At 44.4% G+C, this 20,761-nt stretch overlaps 1 protein-coding gene across 5 annotated transcripts in view; it reads right to left on the bottom strand.

The window, feature by feature from the left end:
* SLC8A1 (solute carrier family 8 member A1) overlaps window positions 1-1,714 on the bottom strand; it is a 366,099-nt gene extending 364,385 nt beyond the window's left edge. For 3 of the 5 annotated variants that reach the window (XM_060248436.1, XM_060248411.1, XM_060248427.1), the window contains exon 1: window positions 1,543-1,714. The gene's annotated coding sequence lies outside the window, so the exon portion shown is untranslated. The remainder of the gene's footprint in view (window positions 1-1,542) is intronic. The other 2 variants (XM_060248399.1, XM_060248419.1) reach the window with 1 other exon arrangement.
* Between the last annotated feature and the right edge of the window lie 19,047 nt (window positions 1,715-20,761).

The following is a 20,761-nucleotide window of genomic DNA, read 5'->3' as shown; positions in this document are numbered from 1 at the left end:
TACGATTATGGGTGCTACAATTTAGTTTAAATGTGGTGATGCTCTTAGTTTGCAGATTTACTGACCAGCACTGTGGAAACCCCTCTGTCAAATTCATGAGGGGGGATACTGACGGTGAAAGGCTTCCCCCTTTGCATTCCCAGCTGGTTCTCATCACCCTCCCCTGGCTAAGTCCAAGGAAAGAGAACACACATGCATCACGCTCTCCAGCCCTATAGGCAGAACTGAGTGCAGCCCCCGCTCTCCCCCTCCCCAAATAGTCCCAATGCAGTTGTGTTCTATCCAACCACTAACACACTTAGCTGTACAGAAGCCAAGGGGAGGGGCCCAGCAAGGGAGATTCCTTTAGGTGGGTGTGTTCTGTAGCCATGCTAGCTAGAAAGAGATACCTGGATCCTGATAACCTCTATTTGTCTCTCTTTGGACACCATTTTCTACCGCAGACCTTTTTGGACAGACATATGTAATTAACACATTCCTCTGGGTGATTAAAGAAACAAGATGTCAGGGGTTTTCAGGCTATGAATTCTCTTTTGCACACCAGAACTATAGATCCCCCTCCCCCCAAAACACACGACAGATCTGGAGCTCTGCATATCCTCTGCTTTAGCTAGCTGCAGCCGCTCAAGTCAAAAATAATTGCTATTCCTTAGGAGTTTACCTAGAAACTGCAGTTTTAAACCCCTCTGTCCACCAGTATTCAGACGCTCCGACCACGGGCTAAGTCTGCATTTCTGTCTCCATCGCAGCGGGGTGGGGGGACGGGACGTGGACGTTCTGCACTGCTGGTTACTGATGTGTGTGAATGTGAAATATACCTGCTAGTTTCCCTCCCTCCCCTCAACGGAAGAGGGAAATACAAATTTCCATCCCAAGCCATTCATCATCAGCCCGGCTGCAGTACTGTCACCGCGCGGATACGCCAAAGGAATCAGGCAGAGGGAAACCTAGCCAGAGCAGCATTCCTTTCTTGAAAAGTCTATAGAAATCCCCACCAACGCCCCCACTGCAGCAACAGATCGGGCGCCTAGGTCGCAGGGGACAACGCCAAAGGCAGCACAAGTTCCCTGGAAGTTCCCATCCCCGTGCAGCGGTGGGTGTGTTTGCAGAGAGGTGAGCGCGAGCCTTCCAAGCAGAACCATAACCTTCATGCCCTCCAGCATCCACTCCAGGACATCATACACGGCCTCTCCCCTCGTCCCAGAACGCCTCAGCCCTGCGGCCAATTGCCACGCATCCTCCTGCCCCGGGACCCAGCGCTTCGCCACCAGCCCGCCGAAAGTGCCTTTTCCAGGCGCGCGCGCACGCACAACTGCAGCCGCAAAGGGTGGCTACTCCGCCCCGCGCCTCTGCCATGGCTGCCCAGCCAGCCGCTCATTCATTCATTCATTCACTCCTTCCGCCGGCATGTTGCCCTGCTCGCGCTCGCAAGGTGGGCGGGAGGACGCGCCTCCCCAGCCACCGCCGGCTGCTCCCAGCCAGCGAGCCGCCCCGCCCGGAGACACAAAAGGCTCGGGGGCTCCTTCCTGCCTGGCTACCTACCTGCAAACAGTCTCGCCCGCCCTTTCCCGGCTGGCTCTGGGCAACGAGCGCTCCTGCTCCTCCTCGTCTTCCTTGGCCCCCTCCGCTTCTTCCGCTGGGCCCGCCGCGGGTGCCGGTGCTCAGCGAGAGCCGGCCGCCGGCACCTCCATCAGCAGTACTGCCGCCGACGCCGCTTTGACCATATCTGGAAAGCGCCAAGCGCCCGCGCCCCATGCAACGCGGCGGCCAGAGTAGGAGGCGGCCCCCTTGGAAGGCAGGACTGGCGGGCAGACACGCGCCCAGAGACCAGGCGGCGGCGGAGGCAGCAGCAGCACGAGACGGGGGGGGGGGGGGGGGGGGCGAAGGCCGGCAGCGTCAGCAGCAACAGCCGCGTCCCCTCAGACAGCGGCAGCAACAGCAGGACAGGCGAGCTGCCTTCTTCCGCCTTCTGGCAGTCTTCTTCGGCAGCGGCGCCCCTTTCCGCCTCCAGCGCCAGCAGGAGCCGAGCAGCCCCTCCTCATGCTGCCCTGGCGGGCGGAAGGACCTCGCGCGTTTTGCCCGCCACTCCGATTGGCGCCCACTGACAAGAGACTTGGGACTCCAAGGAGAGAGAGCAGCAGCAACAGCAAGAGGCAGCTTCCTCAACGCGCCAGCGCTGCTGGCTCTCTCGCCGCCTCTGCTGAGGAGAGGACAGATTTCCGATTGGCTTGGCTTCCACTGCTCAGGGAGCAGCGGCTTGCCGGGGAAGCTTTGAAAGACAAGGTGGCGGTGCGCCAGCCCCTCTTATCAGCATACAAGTTCCCTCCCACCCTCAGTTTTCACACACGCACGTTCCTCCTGTCGGGGAGTTTTCATCACGAGTGACCCCAGAAAGCGCGGTTTGGCTTGCACGTGTACAAGAAGGCTAGCGCAGTTTAATGATCAAGAACCCAAAGAGTCCCTGCAGGGAAGAGGCTGTGTTATTACAAAATATGTCAGCCTTCATTTTCAGTGCCATCACTCAGGTAATATAGTCAACCCAAAGATTGGTAGGAGAGCCATTGGTGGCTCTCCTACCAATATTACCAGGCAACTGTACTTGGACAGATAACTCCTAGAAAACTCTCTCTTGTGTGCACCTGCAAAGATACATCACATATCCATTATACCTGCACATGCTCATTTGAACAATTTCCCTCCATCCCACTAAGAGCATTGCATGAGAACACTTGCTCTTTGCATGTACACAAGTTCATTGCAAGTGTGGACATGAAATGGAAAAAGCCAACTTGGATAGAATATCAAAGTGAATTCCAACTTTATTAAATACAACAGAATCTGCAACAGGCTACAATTAATAACACTAGTGTAGTGCAGAACTACATCCTGATGCTGGGAAAGACAGAATGCAAAAGAAGAAGGGAAGGGCAAAAGATGAGATGCCTGGACAGCATTCCTGATATAACAAGCATGAATTTGAGCAGACTTTGGAGGATGGTGGAAGACAGGAGGGCATGGTGTGACTTTGTCCATGGGGTCGCAAAGAGTTGGACTCGACTGTGCGACTGAACAACAAGTGCAGAACACTCAACAGGTTAACATAAGAGGAGCCATGTTGGATCAGGCCAATGGCCCATCCAGTCTAACACTCTGTGCCACAAAAAAACAACCACCAAGTGCCATCAGGAGGTACACTAGTGGGGCTAGAAGTCCTTCCACTGTGCCCCCCTCAAGCACCAAGAATACAGAGCATCACTGCCCTAGACAGAGAGTTCCAACAATACGCTGTGGCTAATAGCCACTGATGGACCTCTGCTCCATATGTTTATCCAATCCCCTCTCGAAGCTGGCTATGCTTGTATCCGCCACCACCTCCTGTGGCAGTGAATTCCATGTGTTAATCACCCTTTGGGTGAAGAAGTACTTCCTTTTATCTATTTTAACTCAACTGCTCAGCAATTTCATTTAATGTCAACGAGTTTTTGTATTGTGAGAAAGGGAGAAAAGTACTTCTTTCTCTACCTTCTCTATCCCATGCATAATCGTATAAACCTCTATCATGTCACCCCGCAGTCGACGTTTCTCCAAGCTAAAGAGCCCCAAGCGTTCTAACCTTTCTTCATAGGGAAAGTGTTCCAACCCTTTAATCATTCTAGTTGCCCTTTTCTGTATTTTTTCCAACACTATAATATCTTTTTTGAGGTGCGGTGACCAGAATTGTACACTGTATTCCAAATGAGACTGCACCATTGATTTATACAAGGGCATTATGGCCCCGTGGTGCAGAGTGGTAAAGCTGCAGTTCTGCAGTCGGAGTCCTCTGCTCATGACCTGAGTTCGATCCCACCGAAAGCTGGTTCAGGTAGCTGGCTCGAGGTTGACTCAGCCTTTCATCCTTCCGAGGTCGGTAAAATGAGTACCCAGCTTGCTGGGGGGAAAGTGTAGATGACTGGGGAAGGCAATGGCAAACCACCCCTTAAAAAGTCTGCCGTGAAAACGTTGTGAAAGCAACATCACCCCAGAGTTGAAAACGACTGGTGCTTGCACAGGGGACTACCTTTACCTTTATTATGATACTGGCTGATTTGTTTTCAGTTCCCTTTGGAGTGCCTCACAATCCTCTCTGGTTCTCACCACCCTGAACAATTTAGTGTCATCTGCAAATTTAGCCACTTCACTGCTTACTCCCAACTCCAAATCATTAATGAACAAATTAAAGAGCATGGGACCCAGTACTGAGCCCTGTGGCACCCCACTGCTTACCATCTTCCACTGTGAAGACTGCCCATTTATACTCACTCTCTGTTTCCTAATAATCAGAAGAAGAAGATATTGGATTTATATCCCGCCCTCCACTCCGAAGAGTCTCAGAGCGGCTCACAATCTCCTTTACCTTCCTCCCCCACAACACCCTGTGAGGTGGGTGGGGCTGGAGAGGGCACTCACAGCAGCTGCCCTTTCAAGGACAACCTCTGCCAGAGCTATGGCTGACCCAAGGCCATGCTAGCAGGTGCAAGTGGAGGAGTGGGGAATCAAACCCGGTTCTCCCAGATAAGAATCTGCACACTTAACCACTACACCAAACTGGCTCTCCGAATTAGCCAGTTTTTGATCCACAAGAGGACTTGTCCTTTTACTCCATGACTCTCGAGCTTACTAAGGAGCCTTTGATGAGGAACTTTATCAAAAGCTTTCTGGAAGTCAAGGTAAACAACATCTATTGGGTCCCCTTTGTCCACATGTTTGTTCACCACCTCAAAGAACTGTAATAGGTTAGTGAGGCAATATCTTCCCCTACAGAACCCATGCTGAGTCTTCCTCAATAACTTGTGTTCATCAATGTGCCTACTCATTCTGTCTTTGATAATGGTTTCTACCAACTTTCCTGGTATTGAAGTCAGACTGACTGGCCTGTCATTTCCCAGATCTCCTCTGGAACCCTTTTTAAAGATGGGGGTGACATTTGCAACCTTCCAGTCCTCAGGAACGGAGGCAGATTTCAATGAAAGATTACATATTTTTGTCAGGAGATCCACAAGTTCACCTTTGAGTTCTTTCAGAACTCTTGGATGTATCCATCTGGGCCTGGTGACTTATTAGCTTTTAATTTCTCTACCAGTTGTAGGACCTCCTCTCTTGTCACCTCAATCTGACTGTGGTCCTTCAACACCCCTTCCAAAATTAGGTTGTTGAGGAGTTAGGCCTCTTCTACATAAGCACCCCTGACTGAGCTTCCTCTTTGCCAAATACTAATCACATGGTTGAGGAAAGTGCCAGATTCTTTTCCCCTAGCTACTAGTCCTATGGGTGCTGAATCATAATAGCCCCAAAGGGTTGTCTCATTCCAGTCCCCATGCCACATTAGCCTTAAGATTCTGATCTAAAGAACATCCTCTTCACCATTACATGAATGCCTAAGGATGGTCACCAAGTTTCATGCTTTTAGGTAAACTGTTTTACTCACCCTGCTGTTGCCAGTTGTGACTAAGCAATTCTACCAATGCCTTTGACACATAAGGACCTGGCAAATCCCTCCTTTGGCCTGTAGAGTGTAGCAGGCAACAAAAACACACACACCTAAATCAATGCTAATATGATTCATGAGGTAAAAAAAATCTGCCTGGTAACAAAGGGCAAATCAGCTTCAGCTTACTGTACTAGAAAGGGAGGGCAGATGATTGCTGAATCTGCAAAAAGAAGTGAGACAAGTCAGGCAGGCGGTGGTCTCTTTCTATCTGCCTCCAGTCTACTCCTGGTTGGGAACTGATATTCTTAGCTCCTGTACTATACCATGGCTCACATTCCACATCCCATTCTCAGTACAAGTTCACTCACTCTGCATTTTTATCCCCCCATTCCATCAATGAAGCAACAAGACCATCTTCTACAACATGGTGGTGGGTTGCACCACAATTGGGATTTCATCTTGGAAGGTTTCATTATGCCTAAAGGCTGCCAGTTGCTTTCATTTTAAACAGAATATGATCACTAGGGAACAAAAGAACAACACTAATTTCTCTGGTCTGCAAGGAAAATGAGATGCATGAGGCATGGTCAATGCAGAACTAGAACCCCTAGTAGCAGTTGCTAATTCTGAAGCCAATCCAAGTACAAACAACTGACTCCTTCTATCATACCTTCCACCACTCACGGGGAAGGAAGAGCTGGAGAAGGAAAAGCCCAATTCTATTAGTTTGTCAGTACAGCTTATTCCTCTCCCCCCCCCCAATCTGTCTTGAACCCACTTTTAGAAAAACACTTGGTGAACACCAGCAAAAAGTCAGCAAGCACATCTTGTAGGTTTGCCAATCCCCAGGTGGGGGCGGGGGATCCCCTGGTTTGGAGACCTTCCCCCCACTTCAGGGTCATCAGAAAGTGGCAGGGGTGGGGAGAGGGAAATGTCTGTTGGGCACTCCATTATCCCCTATGGAGACAGGTTCCCCCATAGGGTATGGTGGAGAATTGATCTGCAGGTATCTGGGGCTCGGGACGGGGCTGTTTTTTGAGGTAAAGGCACCAAATTTGCAGGATAGCATCCAATGCCTCTCCTCAAAAGACCCTTCAAGTTTCAAAAAGATTGGACCAGGGGGTCTAATTTTATGAGCCCCAAAAGAAGATGCCCCTTTCCTTCATTATTTCCAAGAGAGGGAATACATTTAAAAGGTGTGTGGTCCCTTTAAATGTGATGGTCAGAACTCCCTTTGGAGTTCAATAATGCTTGTCACAACCTTGCTCCTGGTTCCACCCCCAATGTCTCCTGGCTCCACCCCCAAAGTCCCCAGATATTTCTTGAATTGAACCTGACAATCCTACCACCTTGGGAACCCCTGGTTTAACATATCATGTTTAATATTTATGCTTTGTTTCAAATTTCTGTTATCCTAGTCCTGTTATATGGTATATTTGATGTTCCTTCCTACTGATTGCAGTGATTTACACTCTGTAATCCTCCTTGAAATGTAGAGTATAAACAACATAAATATATAGACTAACTCAGGTTAATCTATTAATTGGTTGGTAGTGGTATGTGCTGCCAAGTTGCATCCAATTTTTAGTGACCTCATAAGGATCATAAGGCAAAGAGATATTCAAAGATGGTTTGCTGTTGTCTGCCTGCATAGCAGCCCTGGTATTCATTGGTGGTCTCTGTTATACATGTCTTTTGCCTTACATGATGCTTGCCTTTTGAACACTATCATAGAGTAGCAGAACCTCACTTCCTGGAACTCTCTTAGTCAACCTTGACTCTCTGAGTCAACAAAGTAGAAGTCAAGTAGCACCTTTAAAACCAACAAAGTTTTATTCAGAATGTAAGCTTTTGTATGCATGCATACTTCTTCAGTTGAGGGAATGGGGTACAGTGAGCAGAACTTACGTATAGCTTGTGGGTAATGGTTAAGAATGTAAAGTGATACAAAGTTAGGATCCAATGGCAAATTAGTGTAATAAACAAATTGAAAGACCATTTGTTCTGGATAGCATTTGCATGAGAAACCAATAAAAGGTAATAAAAGTCGCCTCTTAATTTCTCTTGCTACAAGTCTAGCTAAAACAAAAGGACACTTATAACTCTGATATATCTCTGAGTCAACATAGCTTAACCCAGCTTTCCCTGACCTTCCTGACCCTGAGAGATAGAAAGAAAAGAGCTGAGTTCTGTTGTGTATGTCAGAAATGTATGTCTCATCACTTGATTGACAGTTACAATAGCTCCTATGGGTGTGGATTTATTCTTGTTCTTTGTAGTTCCGGCCAACCACCCACTTTCTCTGGGCCTTGATAAGAGCATCCAAGGGTATCCTTTATAAAATTACTATGCACAATATTTAAGTATTGAATTTTGAATTAATGTGTACTGAATACTAAATTCTTGATTGGTTTTTGCATATGGTTTTAATCTTCAATAAATGGTTTCAACTTTGGAACAGTTTTTTTCCCTCTCTCTCTCTCTCTTTCTGCAACCATTGGGTCATTGGCAGTCATCCCCCTCCCTTTTCTGAACCTGGTGCCAATGGAGTCATAGGGAAAGGTTCCTGCACTCCTAAAATTCCCTAACAGTTTCTTATCCAAATACTGACCTGGGCCGAGCCTTAGTTTTGAAGATCTGACAACATCAAGTGAGCCTGGGCTATCCAGGTCAGGGTATTAATTGGTTAAACTGTATGTATTTCAACTGAGTAGAAGCTCTATAAATAAGTACTGTGGCACAAGTATTTATTGAAAACCACTCATATTCCTACTTATTTAAAAGATATGCTACAGAATCAAATTTACTAATGAGTTCCAATTCATCAGCTTCTTGTATCTGCCAACTGAGAATGCATCTGACTAAGTGGGCTCTAGTCCATGAGAGCTTATGCCCCAATAAATCTGTTAGTCTTTAAGATGCCAAAATACTCATTGTTGTTCATTGTGTATACTTGAGCACATGACTGGAGTGCTGCATAGAACAAAGGAGAGAAGAACAGCAATCACTATAGAAAAGATGCTCAGGGATGAAGAAAAAGGGGAAAGAGTGAAAAAGGAAAGGTCAAAAGTAAACTAAAATTTATTAACGGAGAAGAGTTATAGACATAACTAAAATGAGGAGCTGTTACCTCTTTTTTTTTTTTTGTAGAAACAGATATTTCCCCCATGGGGGGTGGAATATCTGGCTGTAAGGATGAGTTAGGGTTGGCATCTTAACATTTTTGCAAATACTGGGAGAGGGGGAGTACAATTTGTACAGTTTCAGAGAGCGTGAGGGATCTTAAACAAGTGTATCTAACTGGTCTTACTGATCGCCAAACACAAGAAACTGCCGAGAAGAGAGAATGAGGCATCTCAAGTTTCACTTGCTTGCTATGTGGGCACTGGTTTGTCCCAGCAAGGGAGAAACAGGCTCAGGCAGGGCAGAACAGAGAAGAAACACTCATCATCATCATTACTGTTGTTGTTATATTAAAAGGTTACAGTGCAGTTCAGCACTTCATTGTTCTGGGCACAGGCCAAGTACAGAATCTGATACAAGCTGTATCCAACAGCTAAGCCTGTAACTTAAACAGTGAGGGTAGAGTGGAGAAAATAACACATATAGGACTGTGATTTTTTTAATTAATTCACCAGAGCTGCTGAGTGAATTTATGGATCCTATGAAAAATGAGTACTCTACATCACCCCAACTTTTGACACTTGGTCTCTGTCCAGCTTTGGTGTTCTCTCTGCAGTCTGAGTCTCCTTGATTCAAAGACTGCCCCTTAGGGCAATATTAGGAGTTCATCTGCAATTTCCTTTGGGGATTTTAGTTTCTCTGTCTTTGTTGGTCTTAAAGGTGCTACTGGACTCTAACTTTATTCTGTCTCATCCAGTTCTTTGGTCTAGGGATAGTTTTTATTTCCTAGATGCACAACTGCTAAATTAATGCTCAAAGCTTGGGACACAGGAAGGAGTTTCCCTTAATTAGGCAGGGTTGTTTTTGTATGTCCTTGGAGTATATTTCTTGGCAATATACTTTCTACTTAAAAGATGTTTACTATTCTGCTATATTTTGGCTTGGTGGGAACTAGCATTGTTTCCAGAAGCTTTTCCTATAGTATACTGTAAATAGGGCAGGTCCCCCTTATAGATCATCTTGCTTGGGACTGCTCGCTCTTGGCACCATATAATTCAAATAACATGAGATAAATTCACCTGGTGTAGGGAAATCTGTATAACAGAGATGTGGCCTAGTTTGTGGAATATGGGATGCTATGAGTATTTATGAGTCCCTGGAGCCACAACCATGAAGACAAAAGCCACAAATTGTATCAGTCAGGATCAAGTCATCCCACAGTTTGTTATTGAAAAGGATAATTAATAAGAGCTGCCACATACCTGAAGAGACCTGAGTTACACCATTCTACACCCAGAGTTACACCATTCTAATCCCACTGTTTTCAATGGACATAGGGGGTATCATTCTACGTAGAATAACACAGTGAGATTATGAAAAAGTGGAGGCTTGGTGGGGTGTGAAACATGAATACAATCCATAGTTAAAGTATAAATTATATTTGCTCATACATCAAAACTTAAATACTACATTTGACATCAAATATGGAAACGAACCACCCACAGTCTTTATTGATGTTACTTCTTTAAATGACACAATGCAGAATCACATTTGCTAATTCTCAATCACCATTGGCTTCTATTACCTGCCAGTGAAGGACAATATATATTTAATTGTTATTCAGTATATTCAGTAGTATAAATAACACCAGACATCACATAATCTTTGGACTGAAGTCAAGAAGATCCTATGCCATGTAACTTGTATTGATTATAACTCTCAAAGTTTAATAAAAATGAAGTCAAAACAAGGTAACTATATAGCAGCTCTCATAAATGCATTCTGATTTTGTTCTGCGGAGAGTATTCCTGAATTTTTATCCCTCAAATATATATTTTACCTGCCTTTATTTGTTTAAAACATATCTGCACACCTTTTCACTCCAAGGTGCCTCACATTTCAATCTGAATCAATAAATCATAACCACAAGAAAAAGCACAGAGAAAACATCTAATTAAGAATAGAAACTGGCAGCAAAACTAATCAGCACAAATATTGCCCGACACAAATCCACAAACTATTTGGAGGCATAACTACCAAAAAGTGGGTCTTTCACAGACTCTGAAAGGTTAATGGAGGTGGCTGCAAAGTTATCACTGGGGTGAACATTCCACAAAATGTGTGCCATCAGGCCTTCTCTCCAAGAGCTACCACTCACTTCTGAAGGTGGGGGCACCAGACCATAACTTCATCAAATGATCTTAAAAACTGGGGATCTTGTACAGTGCAAACAACCCTTGAGCTCATGTGGGAGCAAGGGACAGAGGCTGTTCATGGTATTAAAGGTCAAAATCAGTACTTGGAATTGCACTAAGAAACAAATTAAGGCACTCAAGGTGGCATACCTCTCTCTTTTTTTAAATTGTTGTGAGCTGCCTTAGACATTTTTCTTGAAACGCAAGATACAAATCTCCTGTTCATTTTGTCCCCTTAGAAATTCAGGCTGCTATCTGAGAACAAACCCTCCAGCACTATTCTTCTGTTGAGCATGGAAGATTGCTCATGAGCTTCATCCACAGTTATCTAATACATCGTGATTTAATAGCCTGTCTAATCAGGTTTCACTTGGTGAGGCACATCTCCATTCTGTTTTGTTTAAAGTCTGGGTGGGTCAGAAAAATCAGTTATAGAACAGTGGCTGCTGGGATATCTGACAGCTGCCTCCTGGCTGTAAGCTGTTATGAGGTTGTCATGCCCACAAGAGGGAATATTGCACAAACATGGCAACCCAGCAACACAACCATGACCAAGAAGGGAAAAAAACCCTGACATTTTTTCAAGCGTATACCCCAGCCTTTTGGCCTTTAGTGTGGTTTATAGTAAAATCAATTATCAAAACCAGAACTAAAATGATGCATAAAATATTTCAGACTAAATTCTGGTGGCATGTGACTTGCATATACAAAACCTCAGCTACAGAATGCATAAAGAAACACAAGGGTTTGTCTACTAGTATGTACATGGGGGGGGGGGGGGGAATAATCTGGCTGTAAGGATGAGTTAGGGTTGGCAACCTCCAGGTAGGGCCTGGAGATATCCCAGAATTACAGCTGGTCTCCAGATGGCAGAGGTCAGTTCCTCTGGAAAAAATGACTACTTTGAAGGGTAGACTCTGTGGCATTACACCTTGCTGACGTCCTTGTTCTCAAACAAGAACAAGGAGCCATTTAGAAGAACATGAACTGCAGTATTTGAATACAGCGAAGGCTTTCTCTTCTTAAACTTTGAAATGAATGCAAATGTTTTTAAGGAGGCTATGCAGCAGGGTGAACCAGGACTCTTGACAAAGAGACAAAATAATTGTTGAGCTCAAGGTTCCTGCACCCCAATTTTCAGAGAAAAGCCTCCAGGTCCAGAGAAGTCAGCAAGCACCTAATAATAGAGGGACATAGGATAATAATATTATTTTGGAGTGCTTGGGACTTATTTTTTGAGACTATTTCTCTCTACCTGTAGGATGGTGAAGTGTTGCTGCATTATGTAATATTCCTATGTGTATGCATTAAGTGTTCACTATATATGTTGTAATTGTTAACATTTATTCTACTTTATAAATGTTGTATTGCTTCTAGAGGATTAGTCTTTTTGTCATGGTCTAGTTTTCTAGCTGGGATTGCACTGGAAGTGACATAGTCATGCCAGTGACATCCAGGGAATGCTCTGGTATTTGGGCAAAAACTATGGTAAAACCAGCTTCTGTCACAGAGACTTTGCCCCCAAACCAGAGCATCACCCTAATGTCACAGTGTGATGATGTCATGTCCTGTGTGACTCCAGTAATGTGGCCTAGGCATTCTCAGAACCAGTTTGGTGTCGTGATTAAGTGTGCGAACTCTTGTCTGGGAGAACTGGGTTTGATTCCCCACTCCTCCACTTGAAGCTGCTGGAATGGCTTTGGGACAGCCACAGCTCTTGCAAGAGTTGTCCTTGAAAGGGCAGCTTCTGTGAGAGCTCTCTCAGCCCCACCCACCTCACAGGGTGTCTGTTGTGGGGGAAGAAGATAAAGGAGATTGTAAGCCTCTTTGAGACTCTAATTCGGAGAGAAGGATGGAGTATAAATCTGCTGTCTTCTCCTCCTTTCTTCTTGCAAGTCCCACCCCACACAGCTGGCCAGCTGATCAGCAGCTAGGGGTAGGGCCTGGCAGTAAAGGACCTGTTTCCACCAAGGAGGTTGACAACCCTATCATGGAGCAGCTTCTCCCTTTCCCAAAAGATGGAAGCAATAACATGATGCCAAATCTGTGAAGGAAAGTCAGATATTCTGATGTTCTGAAAAGGATATGTGTACTGTCAGAAGTTTATTATAACAATAAAAGGAATTTTTATAAAACAGAATTAATTTATAAAAAGAGCTTTCTTATCCAAATGCATGCTAGGGATGATGAGACTTTAATGGGGAGCCTCAAAGTCTGATGCTGGGTTCTCAGAGCTGATGTTGAAGCCTCAGAGCTGCCTTCTGCCACAAAAGATATGTGTGATCTTGCCATCTGAGCATTATGATGGCAGTGTTGAGGCCCAGTATAAATACCAGAAGCAAAAAAACACAGCTTTACCTGAGCAATAGCTTTGGCTTGCTGTTGTACTGGAGATTTCAGCTTCCAGCTCAGGCTCCCCACACTGGGGTAAAACCACCCAGTCATGGTTTGGTCTTGACTTAACAGAAGTACATTCTTATGAATTTTATTACCATAATCTCATATAATTTATCAGGCTTTACAGAGAAACAAGCGCCTGTAAAGAAGTTATTGTTGCTAAATCCAGGGCTATTTTTGTAGGAACAGCCCATCAGGAACTCATTTACATATCAGGCCACACCCCCTGATATGTCCATTGTTCCATACAGGGCTTTTTTGTAGAAAAAGCTGAGCAGGAACTCATTTGCATATTAAGCCACACCCCTGACACCAAGCTAGCTGGAACTGTGTTCCTGTGTGCTCCTGCTTTTTTTTTTTTTAAGTCCTGGCTAAATCAAATATTGATTTTAAAAACAAGCATGCAGTGATTGTAAATGTTCTTTGTTTCAGCTTTAGGAAGGCTATACTCCTGAGCCAAGATCTTAGGTCTTTTATCCAAGAGCTGGAGAAAAAAATATTATTATTACCCTATGCAGTGATCTTATGTCTGGCTGTCAGAATAATAATAATAAAAATGTTCTAACTTTTGGTGCACACCCTTGTTTCTTCTTTGTGCTATTTTCTTCACACTTTAACCTGCATGCCCAATATGAAAAGAAAGGATGGGCTGTAACACCCAACAATAATTAAGAAACAATGTGTTTTCTACTTTTTATTTAATTACTCTTGTTAAGGTTTTTTTTAAACACACGTATAGTTGTTGCTGCCCAGCCAAACCGGCTGGATATTTCCCTTGTTTTTGTGTGTTGCTAAAAGAAAGTGGGCAAGTTGTTCCACTCAGTTACTTTGGTACAGCTTCCTTTTTATGTGTTTCAGAACAAATTAGATTATTACTTAGGAGCAACTATGGCTAGGATGTCATCAACCAGCAGCAGAAGATGCTTGGTAGTGTTGCCTACCCTTAAGTATGGCCTTGAGATCTCTTAAAAATTACAACTGACTAAAGAGCTCTGTTCCCCAAAAGAAAATGGCTACTTTGGAAAGTGGACTCTATGCCATTATACACTGCTGAGGTGGACTGCATGCCATTATATCCTGCCAAGGTCTCTCTCTTCCCCAGAGCCAGTTTGATGTAGTGGTTAGGAGCACAGACTCTAATCTGGGAGAACTGGGTTTGATTCCCCTCTCTCCATATGAAGCGGCTGGTGTGACTAGGCTTCCCAATCCCCAGGTCCCAGCGGGGAATCTCTCGTTTTTACAGGCTTCTCCCCGCCCCCAGCCAGCTGGCCAGCGGGGGAAGCCCCACAGTCATCATGTAGTTGTAGAGCTCCTGCAGGTTTAGAAACCTGCAAACTGATCCGTTTGTAAAATGTGTGCCTTTAAGGCTGAGCAGGAAACAGGAAGGGCTTCATGGGAAAGGGTCAGTAACAGTTTCGATGGAGAACGGCCCCTCCCTTTCTTTTGCTTTTGTTTTCACAGCAAGTAAAGTTCTGCAGGAACAAGATCTAGTAAGTATTTGTGTGTGTGAGAGAGGGAGGGGGCAGGGGATTCCCTAGATTGGAGGCCCTCCCCCCCCCCGCTTTAGAAAGCGTGGGTGGGGGAGGGAAATGTCTACTGGGCACTCTATTATTCCCTATGGAGAATGATTCCCATAGGGAATAATGGGGAATTGATTCGTGGGTATTGGGGGCTCGGGGGGGTGCTATTTTTTGAGGTAGAAGCACCAAATTTTTAGTATAATATCTAGTGCCTCTCCCCAAAATACCCCCCAAGTTTCAAAACGATTGGACCAGAGGGTCCAATTCTATGAGCCCCAAAAGATGGTGCCCCTATCCTTCATTATTTTCTATGGAAGAAAGGCATTTAAAAACGTGTGCTGTCCCTTTAAATGTGATGGCCAGAACTCCCTTGGAGTTCAATTATGCTTGTCACACCCTTGTTCCTAGCTCCACCCCCAATGTCTCTTGGCTCCACCCCCAAAGTCTCCTGGCTCCGCTCCCAAAGTTCCCAGATTTTTCTTGAATTGGACTTGGCAACCCTAGGTGTGACCTTGGATCAGTCACTAGTTCTCTGAGCTGGTATCTCAAGAGTAGTTCTCCAAAGAGTTCTCTCAGCTCCACCTACCTCACAGGGTGACTGTTGGGGAGAGGATGGGAAAGGAGATTGTAAGTCAGTCTGAGACTCCAAGTGAAGAACCGGATATAAATCCAATCTTTTTTCTCTTTCCTTCAAACCCATCTCTCCCCGGGCATCACCTCCAAATCTGCAAGAATTTTCTAGCCCAGAGCTGGCAACCCTAGGGCTGGCAGCTGCAGATTTTCCCTATGTCCTCTTCTACCCAGTAGTCTCCTTTTACCTCCAGACAATTAGTGCTGAGCTGGCAGAATTTGCATGAATAAACAGCTATACACACTGCAAGGACTGCGCATGCTTCTTCCATAGGAGAAACCTAGACTCCATTCCATGAAGCAGCCATTTTCTCCTGGGCACTGATCTCTGTAGCAGGGAGAACACTACCTAGAATTTTTCCACAACACGCCCCCCCACCTGCAGGTTGGCAACCCCCTAGCTGCAATGAGAAGGGGGTGAAATAATCTCTCCTGCCTCTTCTGCAGAAGGGGAAGAAGGGGGGTGATTTCACCCTTATTTATTTTATTGGGAAATTTATACACTGTCTCTTCAGAGTTTTATTTAGGGAGGCTTGCAAGTTTAAAAAACCCCACAGAATCATAAAACATTAAAATTTATCCATATAAAACCAAAATGTACCATCATAAATAAGCCAGGGGCATAAAAAGAGCATGACATAACCATTTGACTCTTTAGAAATATATAAACAGACCTCAGATGAGAATCATGTTTGAACCCCATCTCCTTGACCTCATGGTTGTTTGTCCAGGTGATAACTACAACTCCATCAATAATCTTTCTAAGGCTGAAAGGGACTACGGGGGAAGAAGAACTAGGATAAAATTGGAACACCATTCGTTGATGGCTGGTGTGCAAGTTTTTACCCTGGTTCTCCTTCCCCAGTGGTTTAAAAAAAGAATGAAAAAAAATTATACTTTTGTTCTTATTTAGATATATTCAAAAGAGAATAACTACATCCTGTGTTCTTAAAATGCAATTTTCAGACTGCCAAGCAACCACTGAAGGTTTAAGGTCTAAATTCTAGGACCATCATTCTTCTTCATAGGAAGAAAGCCTGGAGTCATCCTTATGGGGTCACAGGTCCCTCCCTAAGGTCTCTTCTTTCCTCAGGCCCTGAGTTCCCCAAGCTCCACCCCCAAATCTCCAGGAATTTCCCAACATGGAGTTAGCAAACCTATCTGAAACTTAAAGGTGCCTGCTCCAATTCTGATAGACTGCTAAAGCATCTAATATCTCAACAATGGAGGTCTTCCTGTTTTTGTCCTCCTGGTCATTAAGCATCTTGATTAAGCTTTGGATGCCAAACATTATCAGCTAACATGGCACAGTTAGGAAATGACTTCGAAATAGTTTCGAACCATGGAGAACCATACTTCTGTAGACTGGAATTACAGTGGTACACAGCCTGAAGTCTAGGGTTGCAAGTCCCCAGCGTCCTGCAGCAGGGGACTTTCGCACACGCAACATGATGATGTCACCCGGAAGTGATGTCATCACAGTGGCAACATGCACGGGGGCTGCTCTGGGCATTTCTGGGAAAACTCTATGGTTTTCCTGGATGCTCTAGCCATTTCAGCCATAGAGTTTTCCCTTGCAAATGGCTAGAGCATCAGGGAAACCCACAGAGTTTTCCCGGAAATGCCTAAAGCGGCTGCCATGCAACATCATCACAGTGGCAATGTCACTTCCGGGTGACGTCGTTGCGCCAGTGATGTAGGGGGAAGTTCCCCCTGCCGGCCCAATGTGGGCCAGTGGGTTGAGAACCTCCTGGCTGGGGGAACCCCCACCTGGACTGGGGGCTTGGCACCCCTACAGAAGTCTGACCTGCAAGCTTATGCTGAATGAGGGTAGATTCAGACCCAGTGGAAGCAAAGGAAAAGGCTGAGCTGGGCTATCAGAGATAGCTTTTGGTATATTGCTATTTCTCAGCCTTAACAATCTTAAGAGGGCTGTTGTGAGGCTAAAATGTCTCTCTGAGATCCGTGGAGGAAGGATGGAATACAAATTTAAGTAATAATATCTATGCTGTTTTCTACTGTCAACAGATAATATAAAACAGGAACCAGTAGGCCCCATACATAGTAGCCTTTTGTGTTTGACCCATATTTATGGCAGTACCCAAAAGCCCAAGGCATGGTCCAAAGGCATATGAGGCAGCAATCTTCTCAAACCCAAGCAGAGTCTAGCCAGCATCCAGATAGGGTCATCAGATCTCCTGCTGTGATGAGAAATATCCCACTGACAACCTGCTCTTCCTACCACCACTCCTTGGGAGACCGGGAGATTTTTTAAAAAATCACTACTGTCCTTAGAAGTTACTTCACATTACATATGTTACTTAATGTAAGAACTGCTAGAAACTCTATGGTTTTACGATAGAATTTCTGGGGATTCTTAGAGTTCTAGTTTTCCCCAGAAGTGAGGTCAAGCCATGTGTGGTCCTGTCACCTCCTGCCGTAATCCCATCCCCCACCAGTTGCCAGATTCTACACCTGGAAGAGAGCCGAGCAAGATATAAAAGCAATAAATAAAAATAGGTTGTACATGTTAGAAGTGAAGAACTGTGCAGTGTGCATTGTCTCTTTGTACCAAACACATAAGTACTCCAGAAGGGATAGTAGAGCTAGATATGTGAATAGATAAGTTCCTCTGTATCCTTCCTCTTGTCTGTTCTGCTGTCACCCACGATTATACAATGTTTAACTTGAACACAAACTCTGGTACCAGAGCTTGCAAAAAAACCAGATGCCAATGTTGCTGTCACATAAACCCAGGCAATGCAATCACTGGTCCTAACAACATCAACTACACCATCTCAGGCTCATTCACCGGCTCATCATCTAACAAGATATATACCATCAAATGTCAACAATGTCCTTCCATTCTCTATTTGGCAAACAGGTCAAACCCTACATCAAGTATAAATGGACACAAACCTGATACCAGGAATCACAAGACTGAGAAACTGTAGGAGAACACTTCAACCTTCCAGGACATTCAACAGGTGGCCTCAAAGTAGCTGTTTTATTGCAAAGAAACTTCAGGAACAGACTGGAAAGGGAAATTGCTGAATTACAAATTATTACAACACTTGGAACAACACCCCCCCCCCCCCGAACTTAACAGGGATATTAGTTTCTTATCTCACTACATATGCTAATCTCAATCAGTCCTTACATTTGTATTCTCACCAAGAAGGGCTATATATCCGCTTTTATTGTATGTATCCTTATTGGATATAGCCTTATTTTATTGTATTTCTTATTTGGAATAGTAGATTGGAATAGTAACTGTAATGTAATGAATAGTAGAATGTAATATAATTTGGAATGGTAGATTGGAATGTATTTCTCTGGTTTGGTGACAATGGAGACATAACTGTCAAGCATGGCTAATTCTGATCAATAACTGATGGGTTTATGGTCTGACAAAAGCAGGCCTGGGTAAGATCCTAGAGAACCAAATACTGCTAGTTTATTATTCTTTCCTGGCTCCTCTTTGCTTTATGACTGTTAATTAGAGGGAACAAAGCAATCGGCACCTTCCCATGAATCCTTCTGCGGGAGGATGAGCCATCTGGGCAATGCAAGGCCAAAAGCCTGATAACGCCCTGGAAATGTATGTAGTTTTGATATTCTATGTGTGAACGCTCCCCTGCTTCCCCTCCCTGTAGGAATCCCTTTGAAGTGTATCTTAAAACGTGTATTAATGTATTGGTTTCATTCTTCTCAAGCCACGGCTTGAGCCAAAGTATCGGTCTGTCAATAAACGTAGTCTTTGTAGCAACCTCGACTCGTCATTGAACCCGCATGCTTGACAACCAATGTACAACCAATCACTCCACCGTAAAGAAAAGGATGCTGTTAGTTACTTCCATGCTTAAGAGGAAATAGAAGGAGCATAACTACAGGGTCTCAGTTAATTACTCTCCCCCTTCCACAATTAAGAAAGCTACATTTACACATCACTCTCCAATTTTGATATATTTATTTGCTTCACTGTGTTTTCCTGTGGAATTAAATCCAAACAAATGGTGACCATATAGATTAAGCTTGTTATTCCTGTTTGGTGCTTGCATCTGTTAAATATCTTTATTATGTTGTATGCTGACTTGCTGTCACCATCTGCCTATATGTATGGACTCATAACTTCCATTTCAATGTATCTGAAGAAGTGTGTGTATACACAAAAGCTTACACTTTGAATAAAACCTGGTTAGTCTTAAAGGTGCCATCTCATATAGTTACCTAGAGTTCTCATTCTTGCTTTCCTAAGTATGGAATTCCTCAGGAAGAAAGGGTGTTCATTTCTTTTCTAAGATAACAAACCTTGCGTGGACTTTATTCTAAATGCGGTGTTGGATTCCTTATACCTATATATGATGTTTCTATATGACTGTTCTTATTGAAGGGTCCCAAAATATTTCTCCAATAAAAGGATGGCTGGCCGATGGATGAACTTATCTGGGAAAATACATTTGATACTAATTAGCGAATGGCCAGATATGTGTGGAGTCAGTATCTTGGTATGTGACTGTATAGTTGCATAAGAATGTTGTAAACAATTTGGTCCCAGAACATCTGGTGTCCTCAATGCATGTCCTAATGAGGATCTGGGAAAACAAGCCTATTAATCTCATTTTGGAAGAGGACTTTGACAATGCCCTTATATGGGGCTCCAATGCATCCAGCGTGAAGAAATGTTGCAAAGCAGCCTGAATCCTATAGAATAATGTTATGGATTTTGTCTATACTGTTGGGAAGAGATGAGATTGATAGGAGGCTGAAATGGTCTCCTATAGGAGAGCCAGTTTGGTGTAGTGGTTAAGTGTGCGGACTCTTATCTGGGAGAACCGGGTTTGATTCCCCACTCCTCCACTTGCACCTGCTAGCATGGCCTTGGGTCAGCCATAGCTCTGGCAGAGGTTGTCCTTGAAAGGGCAGCTGCTGTGAGAGCCCTCTCCAGCCCCACCCACCTCACAGGGTGTCTGTTGTGGGGGAGGAAGGTAAAGGAGATTGTGAGCCGCTCTGAGACTCTTCGGAGTGGAGGGCGGGATATAAATCCAATATCTTCTTCTAGAGGGGTTTCTATAACAATCACCCCAATACTGTAGTGACATGGAGAAAGGAGGGGGAGGGGTGAGAGAGAGATTGCCAAATGGGGAATCAGCCTGTCAGGAATTCAGGCATGGGACACAGAGGAGAGATTTTTATTAAATGGATTTGTCAAACTTTCCTAATAGGTTAGGGAACTATAGTGAATCTGATGGTTAGGAAATCCTGCAGGGCAAGTATATGGCTATATTGAATCTTTGTGGCCTTTATTTAGTTCTCTGCATACACACACACACATAGCCTTTCCCTTTTCTATATATTGCCATATGTGAATATTATACATATAATATACTACATATAATATTCACATATGACAATATTCCCGGTCTCAC

Source organism: Heteronotia binoei, chromosome 1 (assembly GCF_032191835.1).
Source record: "Heteronotia binoei isolate CCM8104 ecotype False Entrance Well chromosome 1, APGP_CSIRO_Hbin_v1, whole genome shotgun sequence".
Classification (NCBI taxonomy): domain Eukaryota; kingdom Metazoa; phylum Chordata; class Lepidosauria; order Squamata; family Gekkonidae; genus Heteronotia; species Heteronotia binoei.
The sequence above is the reverse complement of the archived record's forward strand: the minus strand, read 5'-3'. Positions and strand labels throughout refer to the sequence as shown.